This window comes from Budorcas taxicolor, chromosome 8 (genome assembly GCF_023091745.1).
Source record: "Budorcas taxicolor isolate Tak-1 chromosome 8, Takin1.1, whole genome shotgun sequence".
Classification (NCBI taxonomy): Eukaryota; Metazoa; Chordata; class Mammalia; order Artiodactyla; family Bovidae; genus Budorcas; species Budorcas taxicolor.
The window spans coordinates 83,143,031-83,153,495 of NC_068917.1; the positions used below are offsets into that span (position 1 = coordinate 83,143,031).

At 42.6% G+C, this 10,465-nt stretch overlaps 1 non-coding gene across 1 annotated transcript; it reads right to left on the bottom strand.

Annotated features, from left to right (window-relative positions):
* Nucleotides 1–1,241: 1,241 nt before the first annotated feature.
* TRNAC-ACA (transfer RNA cysteine (anticodon ACA)) lies at nucleotides 1,242–1,313 on the bottom strand. The gene has a single exon. It is a non-coding gene; the product is annotated as a tRNA-Cys (tRNA).
* Nucleotides 1,314–10,465: the final 9,152 nt, after the last annotated feature.

The following is a 10,465-nucleotide window of genomic DNA, read 5'->3' on the forward strand; positions in this document are numbered from 1 at the left end:
TCAAAGAAAAAGTTAGGCCTATTTAATGCTACATAGGATTTATAGAGAGATGAGACATGCCCCATCTTTCATATTTAAAGTTAGAATATCACCAAAACTGTTTTATGTAAAAAATAAGAAAATTCTCAAGCCAAATATTCATTATATCTGTTTTATCTCCAAGTAAAGCAATCTTGATGAAAGTGAAAGAGGAGAGTGAAAAAGTTGGCTTCAAGTTCAACATTCAGAAAACGAAGATCATGGCATCTGGTCCCACCACTTCATGGGAAAGAGATGGGAAAACAGTGGAAACACTGTCTGACTTTATTTTGGAGGGCTCCAAAATCACTGCAGATGGTGACTGAAGCCATGAAATTAAAAGACGCTTACTCCTTGGAAGAAAAGTTATGACCAACCTAGATAGCATATTCAAAAGCAGAGACGTTACTGTGCCGACTAAGGTCCGTCTAGTCAAGGCTATGGTTTTTCCAGTGTCATGTATGAATGTGAGAGTTGGACTGTGATGAAGGCTGAGTGCCGAAGAATTGATGCTTTTGAACTGTGGTGTTGGAGAAGTCTCTTGAGAGTCCCTTGGACTGCAAGGAGATCCAACCAGTCCATTCTAAAGGAGATCAGCCCTGGGATCTCTTTAGAAGGAATGATGCTAAAGCTGAAACTCCAGTACTTTGGCCACCTCATGCGAAGAGTTGACTCATTGGAAAAGACTCTGATGCTGGGAGGGATTGGGGGCAGGAGGAGAAGGGGACGACCGAGGATGAGATGGCTGGATGGCATCACTGACTCGATGGACGTGAGTCTGAGTGAACTCCGGGAGCTGGTGATGGACAGGGAGGCCTGGCATGCTGCGATTCACGGGGTCACAAAGAGTCGGATACGACTGAGCGACTGAACTGAACTGAATTGAAAGCAATCTGAAAGTTGAGTGTTTCATCAATTGAGGAATTCTTTTGCTGCAGTGTACCAGAAAATATATGGAGCAGTGACTTAAAAGAAGTGTGATCAGTGATCAGTTCAGTCACTCAGTCGCGGTCAACTCTTTGCAACTCCATGGACTGCAGACCGCCAGGCCTCCCTGTCCATCACCAACTCCTGGGAAGTGAAAGTGAAAGTGAAAGTGAAGTCGCTCAGTCGTGTCCAACTCTTTGCGACCCCATGGGCTGTAGCCTACCAGGCTCCTCTGTCCATGGGATTTTCCAGGCAATAGTCCTGGAGTGGATTGCCATTTCCTTCTCCAGGGGATCTTCCCAAGCCAGGGATCGAACCTGGGTCTCCCGCATTGTAAACAGACGCTTTACCGTCTGAGCCACCAGGGAAGTCTTTACCCAAACTCCTGTCCAAGAGTCGGTGATGACATCCAACCGTCTCATCTTCTGTTGTCCCCTTCTCCTTCCACCTTCAATCTTTGCCAGCATCACGGTCTTTTCAAATGAGTCACCTCATCATATCAGGTGGCCAAAGTATTAGAGTTTTAGATCAACATCAGTCCTCCCAATGAACATTCAGGACTGATTTCATTTAGGATGGACTGGCTGGATCTCCTTGCTGTCCAAAGGACTCTCAAGAATCTTCTCCAACACCACAGTTCAAAAGCATCAATTCTTCGGTGCTCAGCTTTCTTTATAGTCCAACTCTCACATCCATACATGACTACTGCAAAAACCATACCCTTGACTACCGGACCTTTGTTGGTAAAGTAATGTCTCTACTTTTTAATATGCCATCTAGGTTGGTCATAACTTTTCTTCCAAGGAGTAAGCATCTTTTTATTTCATGGCTGCAGTTACCATCTGCAGTGATTTTGGAGCCCCCAAATAAATAAATAAATAAATAAATAAATAAATAAAGTCTGCCACTGTTTCCACTGCTTCCCCGTCTATTTGCCATGAAGTGATGGGACCGGATGCCATGATCTTCATTTTCTGAATGTTGAGCTTTAAGCCAAATTTTTCCACTCTCCTCTTTCACTTTCATCAAGAGGCTCTTCAGTCCTTCTTCACTTTCTGCCATTAGGGTGGTGTCATCTGCCTATCTGAGGTTATCGATATTTCTCCCAGCAATCTTGATTCCAACTTGTGCTTCATCTAGCCCAGAGTTTCTCATGATGTACTCTGCATAGAAGTTAAATAAGCAGGGTGACAATATACAGCCTTGCTGTACTCCTTTTTCTATTTGGAACCAGTCTGTTGTTCCATGTCCAGTTCTAACTGTTGCTTCCTGACCTGCATATATGTTTCTCAAGAGACAGGTCAGTGGTCTGGTATTCCTATCTCTTTCAGAATTTTCCACAGTTTCTTGTGATCCACACAGTCAAAGGCTTTGGCATAGTCAATAAAGCAGAAATAGATGTTTTTCCGGAACTCTCTTCCTTTTTCGATGATCCAGCAGATGTTGGCAATTTGATCTCTGGTTCCTCTGCCTTTCCTAAAACCAGCCTGAACATCTAGAAGTTCATAGTTCACGTATTGCTGAAGCCTGGCTTGGAGAATTTTGAGCATTACTTTGCTAGCTTGTGAGATGAGTGCAATTGTGCTGTAGTTTGAGCATTCCTTGGCTTTGCCTTTCTTAGGGATTGGAATGAAAACTGACCTTTTCCAGTCCTGTGGCCACTGCTGAGTTTTCCCAATTTGCTGGCATATTGAGTGCAGCACTTTCATAGCATCCTCTTTTAGGATTTGAAATAGCTCAACTAGAATTCCATCACCTCCACTAGCTTTGTTCGTAGTAATGCTTCCTAAGGTCCACTTGACTTCACATTCTAGGATGTCTAACTCTAGACATCGTGATTATCTGGGTCATGAAGATCTTTTTTGTACACTTCTTCTGTGTATTCTTGCCACCTCTTCTTAATATCTTCTGCTTCTGTTAGTCCATACCATTTCTGTCCTTTATTGAGCTCATCTTTGCATGAAATGTTGCTTGGTATCTCTAAATTTCTTAAAGAGATCTCTAGTCTTTCCCTTTCTATTGTTTTCCTCTACTTCTTTGCATTGATCACTGAGGAAGGCTTTCTTATCTCTCCTTGCTGTTCTTTGGAACTCTACATTCAAATGGGTATATCTTTCCTTTTCTCCTTTGCTTTTCACAGCTATTTGTAAGGCCTCCTCAGGCAGCCATTTTACTTCTTTGCATTTCTTTTTCTTGGGGATGGTCTTGCTCCCTCTCTCCTGTACAATGTCACGAACCCTCATCCATAGTTCTTCTATCAGATCTAGTCCCTTAAATCTATTTTTCACTTCCACTGTATAATTGCTAGGGCTTTGATTTAGGTCATACCTGAATGGTCTAGTGCTTCTCCCTACTTTCTTCACTTAAGTCTGAATTTGGCAATAAGGAGTTCATGATCTGAGCCACAGTCCACTCCCAGTCTCGTTTTTGCTGACTGTATAGAGCTTCTCCATCTTGGCTGCAAAGAATATACTCAATCTGATTTCAATGTTTACCATCTGTTGATGTCCATGTGTAGAGTCTTCTCTTGTGTTCTTGGAAGAGGGTGTTTTGCTATGGCCAGTGCCTTCTCTTGGCAGAACTCTATTAGACTTTGCCCTGCTTCATTCTATACTCCAAGGCCAAATTTGCCTGTTTCTGGGTCTCTTGACTTCTTACTTTTGCCTTGCCGTCCCCTATAGTGAAAAGAACATCTTTTGGGGTGTTAATTCTAGAAAGTCTTGTAGGTCTTCATAGAACCATTCAACTTCAGCTTCTTCAGCATTACTGGTTGGGGCATAGACTTGGATTACCATGATATTAAATGGTTTGTCTTGGAAATGAACAGAGATCATTCTGTCATTTTTGAGATTGCATCCAAGTACTGCATTTCGGACCCTTTTGTTGACTATGATGGCTACTCCATTTCTTCCAAGAGATTCTTTCCCACAATAGTAGATATAATGGTCATCTGAGTTAAATTCACCCATTCCAGTCCATTTTAGTTCGCTGATTCCTAAAATGTCAACGTTCACTCTTGCCATCTCCTGTTCGATCACTTCCAATTTGCCTTGATTCATGGACCTAACATTCCAGGTTCCTATGCGATACTGCTCTTAACAGAATCAGACCTTGCTTCCATCATCAATCACATCCACAACTGGGTGTTTTTTGTTTTGTTTTGTTTTGTTTTTTACTTTGGCTCTGTCTCTTCATTCTTTCTGGAGTTATTTCTCCACTGATCTCCAGTAGCATATTGGGCACCTACTGACCTGGGGAGTTCATCTTTCAGTGTCCTAACTTTTTGCCTGTTCATATTGTTCATGGGGTTCTCAAGGCAGGAATACTGAAGTGGTTTGCCATTCCCTTCTCCAGAGGACCACATTTTGTCAGAACTCTCCACCATGACCTGGTCTTCTTCGGTGGCCCTACACAACATGGCTCATGGTTTCATTGGGTTAGACAAGGCTGTGGTCCATGTGATTAGATTGGTTAGTTTTCTGTGATTGTGGTGTTCAGTCTGTCTGCCCTCTGATGGAGAAGGATAAGAGGCTTATGGAAGATTCCTGATGGAATAGACTAACTGAGGGGGATACTGGGTCTTTTTCTAATGGACGGGGCTATGCTTAGTAAATCTTTAATCTAATTTTCTGTTGATGGGTGGAGCTGTGTTCCTTACCTGCTATGTTCCCTCCCTGTTGTGTTCCCTTCATGCTCTACACTAAAAGAAGTATAGAGATGAAAAATTGAAGGCTGGTAAGAAATTTCCACAGTACCATCAGGATGCAGGCTTTTATATCCTTAACAAGAGTTTATTGTCTTCATGGTCTCAAAATGGCTGCTAAAGCACCAACAATTATAATATCCATTCCAGGCAAAAGGAAGATAGAAGGGCTCAGAGCAAGAGTGTAAGTCAATTGAGAACATCCCTTTAAAATTCCTTTTCCAGAAGCCTGTCCAGTGATTTCTGCTAACATCTCCTTGGTTACAACTATATTACAGGAGTGGTAAGAAAATGTACATATATAAAGTAGGTATATTGCCAACTCAACAAAACATGATTCTCTTAGTAAGAAAGAGGAGAGAATATTAGATAAGCAACTACGAATGCCTGAAACATCATTTAAATATCTGGCACATAATGAGTGTCTTTTGTAATGCAGGAGACCCGGGTTTGATCCCTGGGATGGGAAGATCCACTGAAGAGGGGAATGGCAACTCACTCCAGCATTCTTGCCTGGAGAATTCTGTAGACAGAGGAGCCTGGTGGGCTACAGCCCATGGTGTCGCAGATAGTTGGACACAACTGAACAACTAACACTTTGACTTTAGTTTCAACAAAGTAGACACTCAAAGGGATTGAATATATAGAAGACAGAATCTTTGCTTCTATGAAGTATGCTTGCTTGCTAAGTCACTTCAGCTGTGTCGATCTCCTTGCAACCCTATGGGCTGTAGCCTACCGGGTCCCTCTATTCATGAGATTCTCCTGGCAAGAATACTGAAGTGGGTTGCCGTGCCCTCTTCCAGAGGACCTTCCTGGCCCAGGGATCCAACCTATGTCTATTATGTTTCCTGCATTGGTTGGTGGGTTCTTTACCACTAGTGTCACCTGGGAAGCCCTCTGTGAAGTATAATAAAGCTATTTCAAAGCCTGTTGCCTCATATGTTGAATAATATAGAGATTAAAAGTTATTCAGCTGATTAAAAACTCAATCTAAATGAAAGAAAGCATGATTTTACTAAGATATGTGAGCTATTAAATATCCTCGGCTTCAAAGTCTCTGAAGCATTGATCTATGATCATTTCACAGTCCCCAGTAACCTAAAGGCATATGTGCCTGCTTTTATGGCTAAAGGTAAAACACTCATAACTAAGGAGTTACCATACTTAAGAAAACCAAAGACTTTCCCTTCCTCCTACAGCGCCCAGTTCAGACAGCCACTGGGAATGACCCTCTGCCCGAGGTAGAGGGATGCAGAATCAAGCACCTATGTTTGGCAAGAATCCTGGATTCTCCACATTCAGTTCAGTTCAGTTCAGTCACTCAGTTGTGTCGGACTATTTGCAACCCCAGGGCCTGCAGCTCACCAGGCTTCTCTGTCCGTCACCAACTCCTGGAGCTTGCTCAAACTCATGTGCATCAAACTGGTGATACCATCCAACCATCTCATTCCCTGTCAACCCCTTCTCCTCCCACCTTCAATCTTTCCCAGCATCAGGGTCTTTTCCAGTGAGTCAGTTCTTCCCATCAGGTGGCCAAAGTATTGGAGCTTCAGCTTCAGCATCAGTCCTTCCAATGAATCCTTTAGGATTGACTGGTTTGATCTCCTTGCAGTCCAAGGGACTCTCAAGAGTCTTCTCCAACACCACAGTTCAAAAGCATCAATTCTTCGGTGCTCAGCCTTCTTCACAGTCCAACTCTCACATCCATACATGACCACTGGAAAAACCATAGCCTTAACTAGATGGACCTTTGTTGGCAAAGTAATGTCTCTGCTTTTGAATATGCTGTCTAGATTGGTCATTGCTTTTCTTCCAAGGAGCAAGCATCTTTCAATTTCATGGCTGCAGTCACAATCTGCAGTGATTTTGGAGCCCAAAAAGATTAAGTCTCTCACTGTTTACCCATATATCTGCCATGAAGTGATGGGACCAGATGCCATGATCTTGGTTTTCTGAATGTTGAGCTTTAAGCCAACTTTTTCACTCTCCTCTTTCACTTTCATCAAGAGGCTCTTTAGTCCTTCTTCACTTTCTGCCATAAGGGTGGTGTCATCTGCATATCTGAGGTTATTGATATTTCTCCCGGCAACTTGATTCCAGCTTGTGCTTCATCCAGCCTGGCACTTTGCATGATGTACTCTGCACATAAGTTAAATAAGCAGGGTGACAATATACAGTCTTGACATACTCCTTTCCTGATTTGGTATCAGTCTATTGTTCCATGTCCAGTTCTAACTGTTGCTTCTTGACCTGCATACAGATTTCCCAGGAGGCAGGTTGGGTGGTCTAGTATTATCTCTTTCAGAATTTTCCATAGTTTGTTGTAATCCACACTTTGGAATCAGTCTTAAAAGTGCTCAAGGTGAGTGTCTCCCAACACAATTCCATCTCTGCAAAGTGAAGGAGGAGAAAGAGGGGCTACACAGAGAGCAGATATGGGCTAGCCAGCAGGGACCAGAGTCAGGTGCCCAGACTTCTAGCTGGAGGCTCACTTCTGGCCCCAAGGAAGGTTCCCTCTCCCAGAACACTACTGGGGAACTGTTCTCAGAGACACAGCACCACATGTTGTGACTTGAGATTACTTTAATGTGCTTCTTTAAGGCCATGTGGTTAGCTGAGTAGATGCTGGCCTGCATGTAGGTGATTGATGGAAATTAGAACCAGGGATGGTGCAGTACAAGCAAAAGGTAACAGCCACCTGAAGAACAAGACTTTCACAGTCCTATGCTTGGGATCCTATCTCCGATGTTCACCTCTGTTCTTGCCACCTGTTTTCTTCAGATCATGTTTGTTCTTTTGATTCATGTTAATGCCCCAGAAAGTGTTGACTTACCCACTCTTCTAAAGAATGACACATTACAGAGGAAGAATTGGTAGAGGAGAAGTAAATAGAGAGAGTCATGTGATGAAGAGCACAGAGATAAGAAAGACTGAAGATCGGGTCAACTCAACAATTTCCCCACTGACACACCCATGACACTGGTGTACTATTGGCATTTCAAAAGATACAAATCAAGACCTCCCTGATGATCCAGTGGTTGAGAATCTACCTTGCAATGCAGGGGATGTGGTTTTAATCCCTGGTTGGGGAACTAAGATCCCACATGCAGTGGGGTAACTAAGCCCAGGTGCCCTAGAGCCCATACTCCGCAACAAGAGAAGCCCGCGTGCCACAACTAGGGCAGTCCATATGTGCCACAGGAAGACTCAGCACAGCCAAACTTTTTAAAAAGATATGGATTATTATTTTTAAACAGAGAATGCACATCGACTTTAAATCCTTAGATTTGCTTTATATTTTTGGCTATATCATTTCTTATCTGCCATGGAGAAACCACAGCTAGAAGGGAAAGGACCAGAAATAACTTCTGGAAAACTGAAACTGCATATGCTGGAATCACCTAAAAAATTTTTTGTCTCTTTATATAAACGGACACACATCCAGATATTATAGACAGTTGCAGGGCTAAGCCTGACCTTCAGAAATATTAGTCTAGAGCAGCACCTCATAGCTCTGAACTCGTGTTAGAGTTGCAGTCTGTCCCACGTCACATAACCCTTACATGCCATCTTTGGCTGACTTCACCTTTCATGCAAGTTTACCCTTCAAGGAGTTTCAATCTATTTGAGAAATGCTTTTATTTTTCGAAGTTACACACAGTCTTTAGTGCAATTTTGCATATAGCAGGCATACCATAGGTGTTCACTGATTTGTGTATCACATGCAATATAATATTAGCTGTGCATCTGTAGAATCCAAGGGATCAATAAAGATTTCTGTGGTCCATCCTCCCACACTCCAAGTTCAGAACTGGATAAAAGGTTCAGACAGATGAAGGTGAAAATGTGAGCTCTATCACTGATCTGACCTATTTTGGAAGGTGTGGCTTAAATGGTTCACCTCAATTAGCTTGTCAACACCTTCCCTTGGAATTGGGGATTGGATAGGCTTGTCCACCAGTCATGGGTGCTGCTGGCCATCCACAGGCCTTCCCAATATGACCAGTTAGCATCCCAGGGGACAGCCAAAGCACCCTTTTGAACGTGAGAAGATCAAGAGGGGCAAACCAAAGTTATGCAGCTCCTTTTCCAAATATGCCTGAGCAGATAAATCGCTCCTTCTGCCATGGGAAGGAGTTAGTAAGGGGCTTAAAAACAAGGATCAGAGTCCTGTCTCCTGTGGATTGGAAACTCTTTTCTCTCTGAGAAGTATAGGACATCTTCCCATTTAAATTCCACAGATGCCTGATATTCTTTTCCTCTGGATGTTAATCTACTGTCCTGAGAGGATCATTTATATTTATTATGTGCCAAATCCAACACCCAACACATAATTCAAGATAACCCCCCTCATAAATTCTATGTATAAGATTTATATACCCCAGATGGGTGGAGGTTTTGATCTTTAGAACTGGACAGATTTTTGTAATTCATGAAATGCCCCGCAGTGCCCAGAGCTCTGTTCCTTGTGTTTCCTGTGGAGCCTCCTACGAGCCAGGAGATTGTGGAGTAAAGACAGTGAAATAAATACTAAGCTTGAAGAATTTGTTGCAAAGATGTTGATAAATGTTTTTGGATATATGTGATTTATTCCACAAGAATGCCTTTTCTGACTCATTCCAGCTAAATAAGAGATATAACTTTAGGAACTATCTGTTCTCAGACTGCTTGGAAGTAACAAAAATGTGTGGTGGTGCCACATGCAGGGGCATGATCTTAAAGGACTCTCGATTCTTAATCTTTAGTCTTGGGTGGATGGCCAATGTAAGACACCTTAATAAAGAGACAGTGCATGATCAGAGTCCTAGATACATTAGGGATAAACATAATCATGTACTTTCACAGAGTAATTTAGTAGGAAAGATAGATAAGACAAGCTGATGTAGCAGACAACTCCTAAATCTCAACGAATGTTTGTTTAGAGCGCAGAGCACACAGTCCAATAAGGCTGAGATTTTGCTCCTCATTCAGGGTCCCAGATTCCTTCTGTCTTGGGCTTTCACTTTCTTCTAAGTCTTCAGAATTCTCCTCATGCAGCCCAAGTATGAGGAAAGCAGGTGAGGATGGAGGTTACAATGTTGGGCTTGGTTTGGCTTCAAAGAGCCAGCCTAGATATGGCATATACATCACTTCTTCTCAGACCTCTTTGGCCAAAACTCAGTCACGTGACACACCTGTCTGCAGAGGGACTGGAAATGGAGCTTGCAGAGTGTCCAGGGAGAACAGGACACAGCAGGTGAGCACAGCAGCCTTAAAGCAGCCAGGACCAAGAGCAGCCAGTAACACAAGATTACGCATTATATGGTTCGACTCATATGAAATATCCAGGACAGGTTAATATATACAGAAAGAAAGGGATTAGTGGTTGCCTAGGATTTACAGTTGGGAAGGGACTTCCCAGATAGCTCAGCAGTAAAGAACCCACCTGCCAATGCAGGAGACCCAAATTCAATCCCTGGGTCAAGAAGATCCCCTGGAGAAGGAAATGGCAACCCACTCCAGTATTCTTGCCTGGAGAATTCCATGGACAGAGGAGCCTGGTGGACTACATGGGACTTCATGGGCTTGCAGAGTCAGACACGACTTAGCAACTAAACAACAACAACAATAGGGGAATAGAGGGGCTATAACTATTAATAAAATATACAGAGTTTCTTCTTAAGGTGATGAAAATGCTTCAGACTTGGTTGTATGCCACGTATATGTGAATATACTAAAAAGCATCTAATTGTAAGTGGATTAATCATATGGTATATGAATTAAATCTAAATAAAACCATTATTTTAAAAGAGAACAGGACCAACTGGAAAAATG